At 50.2% G+C, this 13,985-nt stretch overlaps 2 protein-coding genes and 1 long non-coding RNA gene across 5 annotated transcripts in view; 2 read left to right on the top strand and 1 right to left on the bottom strand.

Annotated features, from left to right (window-relative positions):
- Positions 1 to 13,985, bottom strand: part of LOC141192334 (uncharacterized) — a 732,001-nt gene that overhangs the window by 125,728 nt on the left and 592,288 nt on the right. The window lies entirely within an intron of this gene.
- Positions 306 to 1,908, top strand: LOC141192362 (uncharacterized). Its single transcript, XR_012265875.1, has 3 exons — positions 306 to 609; positions 1,271 to 1,699; positions 1,829 to 1,908. It is a non-coding gene; the product is annotated as an uncharacterized lncRNA (long non-coding RNA).
- Positions 12,750 to 13,985, top strand: part of LOC141192332 (uncharacterized) — a 28,930-nt gene continuing 27,694 nt past the window's right edge. Inside the window, exon 1 of the mRNA XM_073661838.1 lies at positions 12,750 to 12,808. The gene's annotated coding sequence lies outside the window, so the exon portion shown is untranslated. The remainder of the gene's footprint in view (positions 12,809 to 13,985) is intronic.

Raw genomic sequence — 13,985 nt, 5'->3', positions numbered from 1 at the left:
AGCGAAACGTGCGTTGGGGATTTTTTTCTTGTGTGGCTGCTATTTAACAATGGGTAAGCGTGCAATATCATGATCTGAATTTTGATCTTAGGAGTCTATGTGCTGATACGATTTGTTATACTAAATATACAAAATGTTCTTTAGAACTTTAGATTTTCTTTAGACTTTTTCCGTACACAGCACTCAGACAACTATCCCACGAAGGGTTTAATATTGTGGCACTTGTTTTTATCCATTGTTACTTTTACTCTTTATGATTGGTGTATCTACATATATGTATTTATGCAGCCCCACTTCTCATGCCGGGTTGTTCCTTCTTGTATGTCCCATGTCTGTATATGTTTAATAAAATATTTGCCTTTTTATTATTGCCAACAAAACTCCTGTGGTTTGTGATAGCATACACAGTAATGTAGATAGTAGTGATAACCGTCCACACATAGAGGACGATCCAGGACCTCAAATAACATAAAACCTTTATTCCTTCATTTTATAACCTTATGTCACAATAATGATGGGACGTCATCAGAACATTGGAGGAAAGAGTCCAGAGAGGATTAAGGTGGAGGTGACGCGTTTCGGAGTGATACTTCTTACCCAGAACCGAAGGTAAGAATGAAACCCGAGCAGGATATAAATGTCTCTGGAGCAGCCGCTCCTGTGCACAGGATGAATGGCGGCATTAATAGATGTAATAGATGTGAGACAAAGAAAGACAATGATAAAACACAATCATCTTACAGTCATCACAATATGGCCCCTTCACCGGTCTGGTAATGTAAGATCAGATCGGTCCTTCTCTTTATACCCTCTGGTACGATGGATTTACCCTCAGTGTCCAGGAAGCTTCACGGTTCAGCAATGCCCCTCTGCCATCTCCCCGACACCTGAACGATTTACCCTTTCACTGCCACAAAACTGAAAGTTCTTGAAGTCACCATTGTGTTCTCAGAGGAAATGTGTGGAAACGTTGGAAGGGTTAATAGCTGCGGGATTAGTGGGGTCTCCTATGTGCTCATTAATTCTCTGCCTTATTTACGGGAGGTGCAGCCGACATATCTGACATTACATCCCAGACACTGAATACAATATACTACAAATTCTCTGCTGCAGGTGATACACTGTGTAATGAAATGTTTTATTTAATGTGATTAAATCTATTTCTTGTGTTCGGCATATTTACATGGTGGACATTTATCAATGCCGCATCTGTGACAACCCAGAGGTGTAAGCCAGGTTCTCATTATGTGTTTCTCTTCGATTAAACCAGGAGACAGGAGTTGTGAAAGGGTCGGGGCCGAGAACAGACAACCATCTCATAATAACCATCAAACCACCATCTTGTGAGAAAGTATTCAGCTGCAGACTGCGGGGAAGAAACTGCTGGTCTTCTGTGGCCAAAAATATATACGTTTTATTACTAGGTGTAAAGAAGAAAACTAAATACTGTAAAATAATAAATCTCCTCATATATTTCCCTTATTGTCTCCAGTAATTGTATTATTACACAGGATTTTTATGATGTTACGTCGGCTCATCTTCTTCTCATTCAGGTCTCTACAATATTGGATCCTCTCAGTGAAGATCTTCTATATAAGAGAATTTTCCTGATTTACCAAAGATGGATATGGACAGAGACAAGATGGCAGAGAAAATATTATATCTCACCCTGGAGATCCTCTTCCGGCTTACTGGAGAGGTGAGAGATTCTGATGACGTCACATTACATCATTCTTATCTATGGAAATAACAGATGGACAGAACTGGAGAGGTGAGGACTCTGGAAATGTCTGTAGTGAGATTTATTAATGTGTCTCTCCATAACCAGGATTACACAGTAGTGAAGAAGACCTCTAGTGAGCGCTGTCAGGACCCTGTGTCTGAGAGATGGGGAAGACCCCTGAGCCCAATGACGAGGCCTCCACCTCACCCCCTGATACATGAGGACATCAATGACCAGAAGATCCTAGCACTCGCCTATAAGATGATTGAGCTGCTGACTGAAGAGGTGACACTGCTGGGAATGCTGGGACATTATACAGTAACGCTATGAAGGGATCAGGGGGATGACGGTATCATTGTGTGTGTCAGGTTCCTATAAGGTGTCAGGATGTCGCCGTCTATTTCTCCATGGAGGAGTGGGAGTATTTAGAAGGACACAAAGATCTGTACAAGGACGTCGTGATGGAGGTTCCCCAGCCCCTCACATCACCAGGTAATAGACTGGACTAAATACACACAGCCTATAATTATCTGTATGTAAAGAACGAATTCAGTCCCTGTATGTGTTTCCTCCAGTTTTATCCAGTAAGAGGACAACACCAGAGAGATGTCCCCGTCCTCTTCTTCTACAGGACTCTAAACAAGAAGATCCCAATGTTCCTCAGGATCATCAGGTAGATGGAGAGAAGGTGTCATGAGATCTTCCCTATGATGTGTAGACGGCTGTGAAGGTCTTGTGCTCAGTCTTGTTTTATCCACCAGTATTATATGTTTTATACTTGTGTAATGAAAACGGTGGAGATGGCAGGATTAGAACTGATCATAGATGTGACTTCTCCATCTGTCTGTGACTTTTACAATATTTGTTTCAGGGTGAAGATCTGACCCATATTAATACTACAGAGACATATGTGAGGGGTGATGAGCGGTGTAAAGAGGAGTTTCCTACATATGACTACCGTAACATGTTGACATGTCTTTCTGGTAATGAGCTCATTTTTTATGACAGTGTAAATTTCTCCTGCAATGACTTAGTCCGGCCATTAGGGGTCAGCAAGAAACAAGTAAAAAAAAGCCCGGGAAAACACTGATCCAGGAAGTCCAGAAAGAAGGCAACAGGTGTCTGAATGCTGTTTTGATGTTGGAAAGCTTATACAGACTGGGGCCATACTGTGTGTCCAAGGAGAGGCTGTGCCCTGTGAGTAACTGAGATATGTGACCGGTCACCAACTGTGTAGTCAGTTAGGGAAAGCTAGTTAGTGATTCCAGTAGTGCTGAGAACTGCCTGGTGTATATCACTGCTGATGGACTGAGCAGGCATGATCCAGAGATTGTGAAGGATCTGGTATACTAAGACTGTGCACGTGGATACTACAAAGGAGCCCTGTTGTGAACTACACTTTGACACTGAGATTGATTCTAATTCCTGCTGACACCTGGATGTGCTGGAGAGCTTGGTGAGAAGGAGAAGCAGATCAAACCCTGTGGCCGGAGATCAGAGTCTAGCTAAAGGTTTAGTTTGTTAACTGTTTGCATATGCATTAAGTCTGAGAGATTTCTCTTTGCTCTTGTAAGAAGAGAAACTGTACACTGTATAGGTAACGCGTTGGTAAAATATATATGAGTGTTCTCTAAGGGGAAAACAAGGGTACCCAGATCTCATTGTATTAGTGTGGGAGGGGGGTATAAGGTTATATTCCTGGGAGGACCATGTGCCACGTTCCTGGTAACGTCCTTGGTAGGTCCTGTACTGAATAAGGGTGGGAGCGGCATAGCCCAGGGGTAGATTGGCTCATCCCCGCGAGATTGGCACTTGGGCTCTCTCGGGCTGCATAACTTGTATTTTGTGTTAGTGGCTGTTGTGGCCCATATTTTGTAGAATTGTTTAACCTTGTCATTTTTGTGACCAGTAAAAAGAAAGTTATTTGCCACTATACAAAGGTCGGAGTCATTCATAGCAGCGCCGTATTCCTCATACACATGCGACCGGAGTTCCGGTCGTTACATCTTGGCGTAGTCGGCAGAATACGGTGCTCGTCATGAATGGTGACAGTAGCGCGGAAGGTGCTGCCGCGTCCACTGTAGTACGCCACCCCCCTTCTCCCGTTGTGACCGGTAGAGACCGGTTAGTTGGTTGCTCTGCAATGGGCGTGCTACTTAACCACCTGGCCAAGTTTGATGGGTATAACTTGCTGTTCAGTGATTGGGTAGGCAGGGTGAAGAATGCTATTGCCTTGCACGGTGTCAGCTTTCAGCTGCAACCGGAAGTCACGCTGAATGCTCTGGAGGGGGATGCCCGTAAAGTTGTCATGTTAAAATCCGAGGATAGGCGAAAAACAGTCGACGACATCATCCGGATACTAGGGAAAGCATTTGATCACGTGGCGGCAGCAGGGCAACTACAAGTACAGTTTTTCGCCCGGACCCAGAGAGACGGGAAAAGCCTGATCCAGTATGCTATAGCGCTGGAGGAATTGCATCAAGAGATCAAAAAGAAGTCGCCTGTAACCGTGGGTACTGAAGCCGATGTCGACAGCATTCTTCGGGATCAGTTCATCGAGGGGATACGGAGTGAGGCGCTAAGGAACGAATTGTTGCTGAAGGCGCGGAATACCCCTGGTGTCACCTATGCCGAAATACAGGAAGAGGCGGTAGCACGGACTTTGGAAGTGAAGCCTGCTCTGCAGTGGAATAGCCTGCAAGTGGCTAACACAAGAGAGCCGAGACCAGATCCTGTTCAGGCACAGCTGGCTGCTTTGCAGAAAACCGTGGAAAACCTGACGGAACAGGTACAATAGATGCAAGTTCGGGGAACGCCTCCGATATGCTCGGCCTTGACGAATCCCTCTATTCCCCTTTATGATCAACCCCCCTATACCTCAGGAAGGACGCAGACTGCTCCTAGACCTGAGGTATCCGGAGGTAGGGCAAGAAGACCACTTCAATGTTGGCGATGCCATGAACTGGGGCATATGCAGCGGTACTGCCCGAGGAGTCTGCCAGCTGAAGTCCCGGCATCGGTAAAAGAGAGGCCCTTGCTGTAGTTGGGCATATGGCAAGGCAGGAATGAAAATCAGTGCCCAATGTCTGTTCCGAGGATCTGATTGCAGAGGGTCCCACGTTGGATGTGCAGTTTGCAGGAAAAAAGGTGGCGTGCTTGGTGGATACCGGATCGGAGGTGACGACCATGCCGATGGAATTTTTCAAGACGCACTTCGAAGAGACTGTCAAAACGGAGTCAGGACACCTGCTAAGGCTGAAGGCCGCTATTAATGAAGAAATTCCAGTGGCAGGCATCGCTTGGATGAGAGTACAGCTGTGCGGCCAGGAGTTGGGAACCAAAGGAGTGGTGCTCGTGAAGACTCAGGCGAGGCCGAATCTCCTGGTGGTTCTGGGAATGAATATCCTGAGAGAACTGGACTCCCTTTTGTTTGAGTGTGATGGTCCAAGATACTGGAAACGAGCGACACCCCACAAAGCCACTCAGAGGGCCCTGCAACAGGTGGTCCGTTCGTGCGGCATTCAAAAGAGTTCGGCTGAAGGAAGAGCAGTGGGAGCGGTGTATGTCCCACGTGGGTCTGCCGTTGTAATCGCTCCGGGTCAAGAGAAGCTTGTGTTGATGCCGGTAGGGACGCACAGGAAACTGAATGGTGTGGAGGTGATTCTGGAACCGGTGGGACAGTCAGAAGATACTGATAGCCCGATGATAGCCCAAACACTGGCCATTGTGCAAGATGGAAGTGTACCAGTGAGATGTCTGAATCTGCAGAATCATGAGGTGACTCTGGCAGTGGGCACAAATCTGGCTGACATGTATGTGTGTGGTGAAGGAGTCATCCCCAAAAGCCAGTTCACACTGAGGGCAGACCGCCGGACCGCCTGGACCCTGTCGATGCAGACGACAGCTGAAGAATCCCCCACACCTGAGTGGAATGGCAGAAGGATTATGGAAATAATGGGAGTGGATGAGTCCCAGTTGACTCCCCAACAGGCTCGCAGACTGGAGGCTGCGCTGTGGGAATATCAGGCTGCCTTCTCCAGGGGAGATGAAGACTTTGGTTGCACCAAGGCTGTGGAGCACCCACGGGAAACACCCCCCCCAATTCGGGAGAGATATCGCCAGATCCCACCGAGTCTTTATCAGGAGGTCAAAGGAATGCTGGCGCAGATGCTGGATAATGGGGTGATCCGGCCAAGTCAAAGTCCTTGGGCCGCACCGGTCGTGCTGGTCTGGAAAAAGGATGGGACCGTACGGTTTTGTGTTGATTACCGTAAGCTGAATGCGCATACAGTACGTGATTCTTACCCATTGCCCCGGATCGAGGAATCCCTGTCTGCCCTGGGAAAGGTGAAGTACTTCTCCACTCTTGACCTGGCCAGCGGCTACTGGCAGGTGCCCATGGTAGCTCTAGATCGGCAGAAGACAGCATTCATCTTGCCGATGGGACTGTACGAATTTAATCGAATGCCCTTCGGACTGACTAATGCTCCAGGAACATTTCAGCGGTTAATGGAATACTGCTTGGGCGATTACAATTTCGATTCCGTGCTGATCTATTTGGATGATGTGATTATATTTGGAGATTCGTTCGACGACCACCTGAAGAAGCTCCGGCAAGTATTGCACCGACTGAGAGACAATGGACTTAAGATCAAGCCGAAGAAATGTTACTTGTTCCAGACACAGATCGAGTATCTGGGGCATGAAGTGTCTGCTGAGGGTGTGCGACCAGCACCTAGTAAAATTGAGACCATTCAGGGGTAGCCCCGTCCCAAGACCGTGAGAGAAATACGAGCGTTCCTAGGTTTAGCTGGATACTACCGTCGGTTTGTGAAGGACTTTGCTAAGGTGGCTGAACCATTGAATGAGTTGTTGAGAGGGACGGCACAGGGGCCCAAGAATCAGCCAATTCGGTGGACTGACCGACAGCAACAGGCATTTGATCGGGTCAGGGCCGCCCTCGTACAGGCACCTTTATTGGCGTATGCTCGCTTTGACCAACCGTTCACCCTGTACACGGATGGAAGTCTCCATGCTCTGGGAGCTGTGTTAGCCCAAGAACAAGATGGGCGTAAGAGGGTCATCACGTATGCTAGCCGGTCTCTACGGGACACCGAGCGAAATCCGGACAATTACAGCTCGTTTAAGCTGGAGATGTTGGCCCTGGTGTGGGCCATGAGCTGGTTCTGAGATTCTCGTGATGACGGACAATAATCCGCTTGCACACTTGGAAAACGCTAAGCTTGGAGCCCTGGAGCAGAGATGGGTAGCTCGGATGTCCAAGTTTAATTACCGGATTCGGTTGCGTTCGGGTAAAGAGAGCTCCAATGCTGACGCATTATCACGAGTGACCCGGGGCGCACCCGAGCATGGGGTGGATGAAGACCTCGAGGATACTGAGATCCCCTATTTGAGGCGATTGCCTGTGTTTGTGGACGTGGCACGTTCAAGTGGGGTGGCGACACGGGTCGCCACGTTGCTGGGCCAGACTCGTCAAGAGTGGGCTGAGTTACAGGATGCAGACTCCGAACTGTCATGAGTAAAGAAATGGCTGAGTCAAAAGTCCTGGCCCGATGGGAGAGCAAGAGCCCAGCTGGGAGCCGAAGGACAAAAGCTGCTAAGGCAGTGGGATCGATTGGTCATAGCGGAGGGGATACTGTATCGCTGGATCTACATAGCAGCGGAGCCGGGGTACCCTTTGCAGGTAGTAATTCCAGCTTCAGTGGCTCCGGACATTGCCCAGGAAGCTCATACACGGGGTGCACATTTCGGGCCTGAGAAGACTTATCGTTGGCTGCACCGGTACGTGTACACGCCTGGCTTAGAAGAAGTTGTGAGAGAGGTGTGTGGTAGGTGCCGGGCATGTGAGCTGAATAAGTCCCCAGAGCAGAGGGCTCCTGTCCAGACAATCGTGACGTCTGCCCCACTGGAAATGCTAATGGTGGATTATTTGTCAATTGGGTACGCCAGAAGTGGTCATCAGTCATGTCTGGTCATGACTGATCACTTTACTAAGTTTGCCGTCGCTGTCCCCACCAAGGATCAGACTGCTAAGTCTGCAGCGGAGGCAATTTGTAAGTATTTCATCCAGGTTTATGGATGTTCTCAAAGGATACATTCAGATCAAGATGCTTGCTTCCAAGGTCAACTCATAACGGAGTTGCTGCAAGTCTATAGGATTCAGCAATCCCGGACAACGCCCTACCATCCGCAGGGAAATGGGGCCTGTGAACGGTTCAACCGAACCCTGCTTCAGATGCTGAGAACGCTTGAACAGAGGCAGAAGGAGCGATGGACTGAGTTCCTCCCAGAACTTATGTGGGCCTATAACAATCGGGTCGATAGCACCACAGGATTCACTCTGTACGCGATGATGTTCAGTCGGCCTGGGCGAAAGATTAAAGAACTTAGTCTCACTGTACCCGATGAACCAGAATATCATACAGCCAGTGAGTGGGTCCAGGATCATCGCCGAAGGTTGCGTGAAATCCACCGGATAGTAAAAGACCGTGTGCAGGATCATCCCCACCGAGATCGGGGGCCGTTGCACCTAGATGAGTTCCGGGTAGGTGATAAGGTGCTAGTACAAGTCACGCGTCCGGGAGGGAAGTTGAGCGACAGGTGGGAGGAAACGCCCTACACAGTAGTGGAAAGGGTATTCCCAGGGGGAAGTGTGTACACAGTGGTTCCTGAAGGGTGCATTGGACCCCGTCGCACAATGCACCGGAACTGGCTAAAGAGGTGTATGTCCGACACACCTGCCTGTCACCCTGAGTCACCTGCGCCACCTACGGCAGTTGCACCGAGCAATGTTGAATGCGACTGTTGGGATGACTTCGGGGTGAGACCATCGGACGTGCAGAGTCCGATAGCGCAAGTTCCAGGTGTTCCAGACACCGCCCCTGATGTTACTGTTCCACTAGATGCGGTGGACCCTCCATCAAGCTCGGCTGGTACTGGTTTGCGGAGATCGGAGAGGAGCACAGCTGGTGTTCCCCCAATACGATATAATCCTGAGGAGTATGTGTTACATATGAGTGGTATGAAACCATTTGTCGGGACGCCAAATTGTAAGTGGGGTGGAGTGTAACATGTTGACATGTCTTTCTGGTAATGAGCTCATTTTTTATGACAGTGTAAATTTCTCCTGCAATGACTTAGTCCGGCCATTAGGGGTCAGCAAGAAACAAGTAAAGAAAAAGCTCGGGAAAACACTGATCTAGGTAGTCCAGAAAGAAGGCGACAGGCGTCTGAATGCTGTTTTGATGTTGGAGAGCTTATACAGACTGGGGCCATACTGTGTGTCCAAGGAGAGGCTGTGCCCTGTGAGTAACTGAGATATGTGACCGGTCACCAACTGTGTAGTCAGTTAGGGAAAGCTAGTTAGTGATTCCAGTAGTGCTGAGAACTGCCTGGTGTATATCACTGCTGATGGACATACTAAGACTGTGTACGTGGATACTACAAAGGAGCCCTGTTATGAACTAAGGGGAAAACAAGGGTACCCAGATCCCATTGTATTAGTGTGGGAGGGGGGTGTAAGGTTATATTCCTGGGAGGACCACGTGCCACGTCCGCGGTAACGTCCTGGGTAGGCCCTGTACTGAATAAGGGTGGGAGCGGCATAGCCCAGGGGTAGATTGGCTCATCCCCGCGAGATTGGCACTTGGGCTCTCTCGGGCTGCATAACTTGTATTTTGTGTTAGTGGCTGTTGTGGCCCATATTTTGTAGAATTGTTTAACCCTGTCATTTTTGTGACCAGTAAAAAGAAAGTTATTTGCCACTATACAAAGGTCGGAGTCATTCATAGCAGCGCCGCATTCCTCATACACATTCGACCGGCATTCCGGTCATTACAGCACCACTCATTTGCATAAAATAAGGGCAGAAGCCGCACGGCTATCCCGCAGCTTTGGGGCTGCAGGTGGCTCCTGACCATGGGCACATACCCTTAATGTGTGATTACTGAGGATGTGGTGCATAAGTGGAGTTTTTCCAAGAGTGGGCGGTGTGACTATGGAAGGCTCGAGGAGTGAAGGCTGAGCTGGGGTGGAGCCTGGGTGGAGTCTCACGGGGCCCGAAAATTTTGCCAGTAAGGGACCTGAAATTCCTGGTGGCAGCCCTGCACACATATACATACACTCATATACTAATCTTTTATGATATAGGGGTCTTCTGGAGAGGGCTGCAGAATGCACTGTGGAGGAGGGGACACAGCAGACAGGACTGATTTCAGCTTCCTGCCCCTGCGTGCTGTTTGATGTCCGACTCTCCTCCCCCACCCTCTACTCTTTGAGGAAATGCTGCTGGGAAAGGAACAGCAGGAGGCAGAAGACCCCCTGTAAGACCCTGCAGGAGGACAGACAAAGCAGTCAATCAGCGCTCTTATCAGTCTGATGAGGAATCGTTCATTGGCCAGCGGCCTCTCTCCTGCATGACACGTCCCCTTTTTCAATGGGCGCACTCTGCCCTGGGTATCAAAAATCATGATGGGTGGGAGTGGACAAGGTTAAGCAGCATCGGGCCCCTTGACTGATCGTGGTCTACTGCCTGAGCACTACGCCCCTTCCTGCATGGGACCCCCTCCACCTCTGGGCCTGGGTGCAGCTGCATCGGCGGTGTGTCCGCCCCTGGCTGAACCCCTCGCTGCGGCTCTAAGCAAATGTAATATTATTTACACACAAACGAGTGGTAAAGAAATCAGTGAGACCCCTGTGGGATAACAACGCCCATTACCAGGGCCGGCTCCAGGTTTTTGTGGGCCTCAGGTGAAAGAGTCTCAGTGGCCCCTTTAACACATACCACGATTCATGATGCACAGATACCGCAGATAAATATATATATATATATAGTACAAGCCCGAAGATTTCACTTCTTACATTACATGAGCGATATCTATTGTAAATTCTTCTTTAGCTCAGAAACCGGCGAATCGCTCCACACAGTATACTGGCCCCCATATAACGCTCCATACAGGATAGTGGCCCCACATATAACGCTCCATACAGAATACTGGTCCCCATATAATGTTCCATGCAGGCTGTGACCCCACATAATGCTCCATGCAGGCTGTTCCCCCCACATAATGCCTCATGCAGGTTGTTACCCCCACTTAATGCCCCGCACAGGCTGTTTCCCCCACATAATGCCCCACACAGGCTGTTCCCCCCACATAATGCCCCATGTAGGATGTCACCCCCCCTTATAATGCCCCATGCAGGATGTCACCCCCCCTACCTTATAATGCCCCATGCAGGATGTCACACCCCCTCCCTTATAATGCCCCATACAGGATGTCACTGCCCCTCCCTTATAATGGCCCATGCAGGATGTCACCCCCCCCTCACTTATAATGCCCCATGCAGGATGTCACCCCCCTCCCTTATAATGCCCCATGCAGGATGTCACACCCCCTCCCTTATAATGCCCCATGCAGGATGTCTCACACCCCCTCCCTTATAATGCCCCATGCAGGATGTCACCCCCCTTATAATGCCCCACACAGGATGTCACACCCCCCCTTATAATGCTCCATGCAGGATGTCACACACCCCTCCCTTATAATGCCCCATACAGGATGTCACCCCCCCTTATAATGCCCCACACAGGATGTCACCCCCCCCTTATAATGCCCCATTCAGGATGTCACCCCCCCTCCCTTATAATGCCCCATGCAGGATGTCACCCCCCTCCTTATAATGCCCCATGCAGGATGTCACTTTCCCCCTCCCTTATAATGCCCCATAATGCCCCATGCAGGATGTCACACCCCCCTCCCTTATAACGCCCCATGCAGGATGTCACCCCCCCTTATAAAGCCCCATGCTGGAGGTCACCCCCCCTCCCTTATAATGCCCCATGCAGGTCACCCCCCCCTCTCTTATAATGTCCCATGCAGGATGTCACACCCTCCTCCCTTATAATGCCCCATGCCAGATGTCATACCCCGCTCCCTTATAATGCCCCATACAGGATGTCACCCCCCTCCCTTATAATGCCCCATACAGGATGTCACCCCCCTTATAATGCCCCATACAGGATGTCACCCCCCCTCCCTTATAATGCCCCATAAAGGAGGTCACCCCCCCCCTTATAATGCCCCATGCAGGATGTCACACCCCCCCCTCCCCACCCCACCATATAATGCCCCATGCCTCCATACAATAAAAAAAATCAAATACTCACCTCACTTCTCCTTACCTGCTGCCGCTGCTCCAGGCTCCTCAGCGACTTACCACTCTGCGCTGTGACGGCTCAGGAGAGAGCGTGGTGTAAAGACGTCACAGTGCAGCAGCCGCGGAAGAGACCGGATCTGCTGCGGAGGCACAGGGAGAGGTAAGTATTGTGCTGGCTGCCGGGGCCCTGAGCAAGCGGGGGTGGGGCGGGCACTGGCACCACTCTCCTCCGCTCACGGGTCCCATAGCGCAACGGGGTGCCCGACGGCAAGTGGGCCCCCCACCTGCTCAGGGCCCCGGCACTTGCCCGGGTCCGCCGGGTGCTGACACCGGCCCTGCCCATTACACCCTCAGATGACTTCCCTGGTGGGTACAGTGTCTGAAATGGGGTCACTTTAGGGGGTTGTATGTTCTTCACACTTTGGGGGCATAGCTATTGGCCCCCACAAGTGAGGACTGACAAACACACACGGCTCCGCTTCGTTCACACGCGGCTCCGCTCAGTACGCCTCGTACACGCGCGGCTCCGCTCAGTACGCCTCGTACACGCGCGGCTCCGCTCAGTACGCCTCGTACACGCGCGGCTCCGCTCAGTACGCCTCGTACACGCGCGGCTCCGCTCAGTACGCCTCGTACACGCGCGGCTCCGCTCCGTATGCCTCGTACACGCGCGGCTCTGCTCCGTATGCCCCGTACACACTCGGCTCTGTTACATCCACACTGTAAACCCCTCCTGACCCCACACATAAACTTCAGCTCATCCAGCACCATGACAACCAGCACAGCAGAGTCCTGCATCCACTGAGGCCCCTGATCATGTGACCCCTGACTCCTCCCCTCCTGTGACCTCATCACAGGTCCTGTGCGCACAGAACAGCCATATATGTGGTGGCGGCTCTGCAGGTGGAGGTATGTGGAGATCCCCCATTACTGGGCGCAGGGGGCATTAACCCCTTCAGCATGGAGACTCTTTTGGGGTCTTGTGTTGCCCCTTTATAAGAATCATAAGGTTTTTGTTCTGTTTCCTGTAATAGATACATACGACCCAACTATGGAGACAGGAAGGGAGGAAATGTATCGTTCTCATAGTACAGGGCCCCTTTACTGGCCCCACAGTGTAATGCCCCCATTATGCCCCTTATGCAGTATGTATGATGCCCCCACAGTGTAATGCCCCCATTATGCCCGTTATGCTCTGGCTCGGGATAGCACGCGTGCTGGGTCACGCGTGCAATAGATTTGAAGTGCAATAGTTAAAAGTGTAGTTATACATGACAGTTGGACAGGGCAGGAGACAGGTAAGGTGCATAAGATATTCATACAAACATGCTTCTCGGTCAGTCATACTGCATTATGCATTAGTCTTATCAATCTGCTTTTTATTTGTTTTCACTTCTGCTTTCTCACAACTCGCCTGCCCTTTAACACATTTTGTGCACTCTCCCTATATCAACCCCTCCCTTCTCCCCTCTCCCATGTATAACTCTGAGGCTCTACTGACATTCCTCACCCACTGCAAGCCATCCTCTACCTCCATACAGCACTCAAAACGTTCATACAAATCATTAGACCACCTGCTCTTTCTCTTCTTTATCCTTCTACTAGTCGCAGGAAACATCTCCCCCAACCCTGGGCCCCCCTCCACTAGCATACATTACTCTCCTCCAGCTGCATATAGAAACCCTGCTAATTTTATTACCGTTCAGTGCATGCCCTCTCCTATCGATTTCCATTGTGCTCTCTGGAACGCACGGTCTGTGTGTAACAAACTAACTTACAGCCATGATTTTTTCCTCTCTAATTCCATTAGCCTTCTGGCTATCACAAAAACCTGGATTCAGCAGCCAGACACCACCGCTGCTGCTGCTCTCTCGTTTGGTGGGCTGAAATTTTCACATACCGCCAGACCTGGCAACAGACAGGATGGAGGTGTTGGTCTGCTCCTTTCCTCACCATGTGTTTTCCAGGTCATCCCCCCAGTTCCCTCACTTATGTTTCCTTCCTTTGAAGTCCACACCATCAGACTCTTTTTAAACCCTTCTCCCTGCGAGTGGCAATTGTGTATCGCCCTCCAGGCTCCTCCCGC

This window comes from Phyllobates terribilis, unplaced genomic scaffold (assembly GCF_046119375.1).
Source record: "Phyllobates terribilis strain yellow unplaced genomic scaffold, ASM4611937v1 Scaffold_60__1_contigs__length_8166268, whole genome shotgun sequence".
Lineage (NCBI taxonomy): Eukaryota > Metazoa > Chordata > Amphibia > Anura > Dendrobatidae > Phyllobates > Phyllobates terribilis.
The sequence above is the reverse complement of the archived record's forward strand: the minus strand, read 5'-3'. Positions and strand labels throughout refer to the sequence as shown.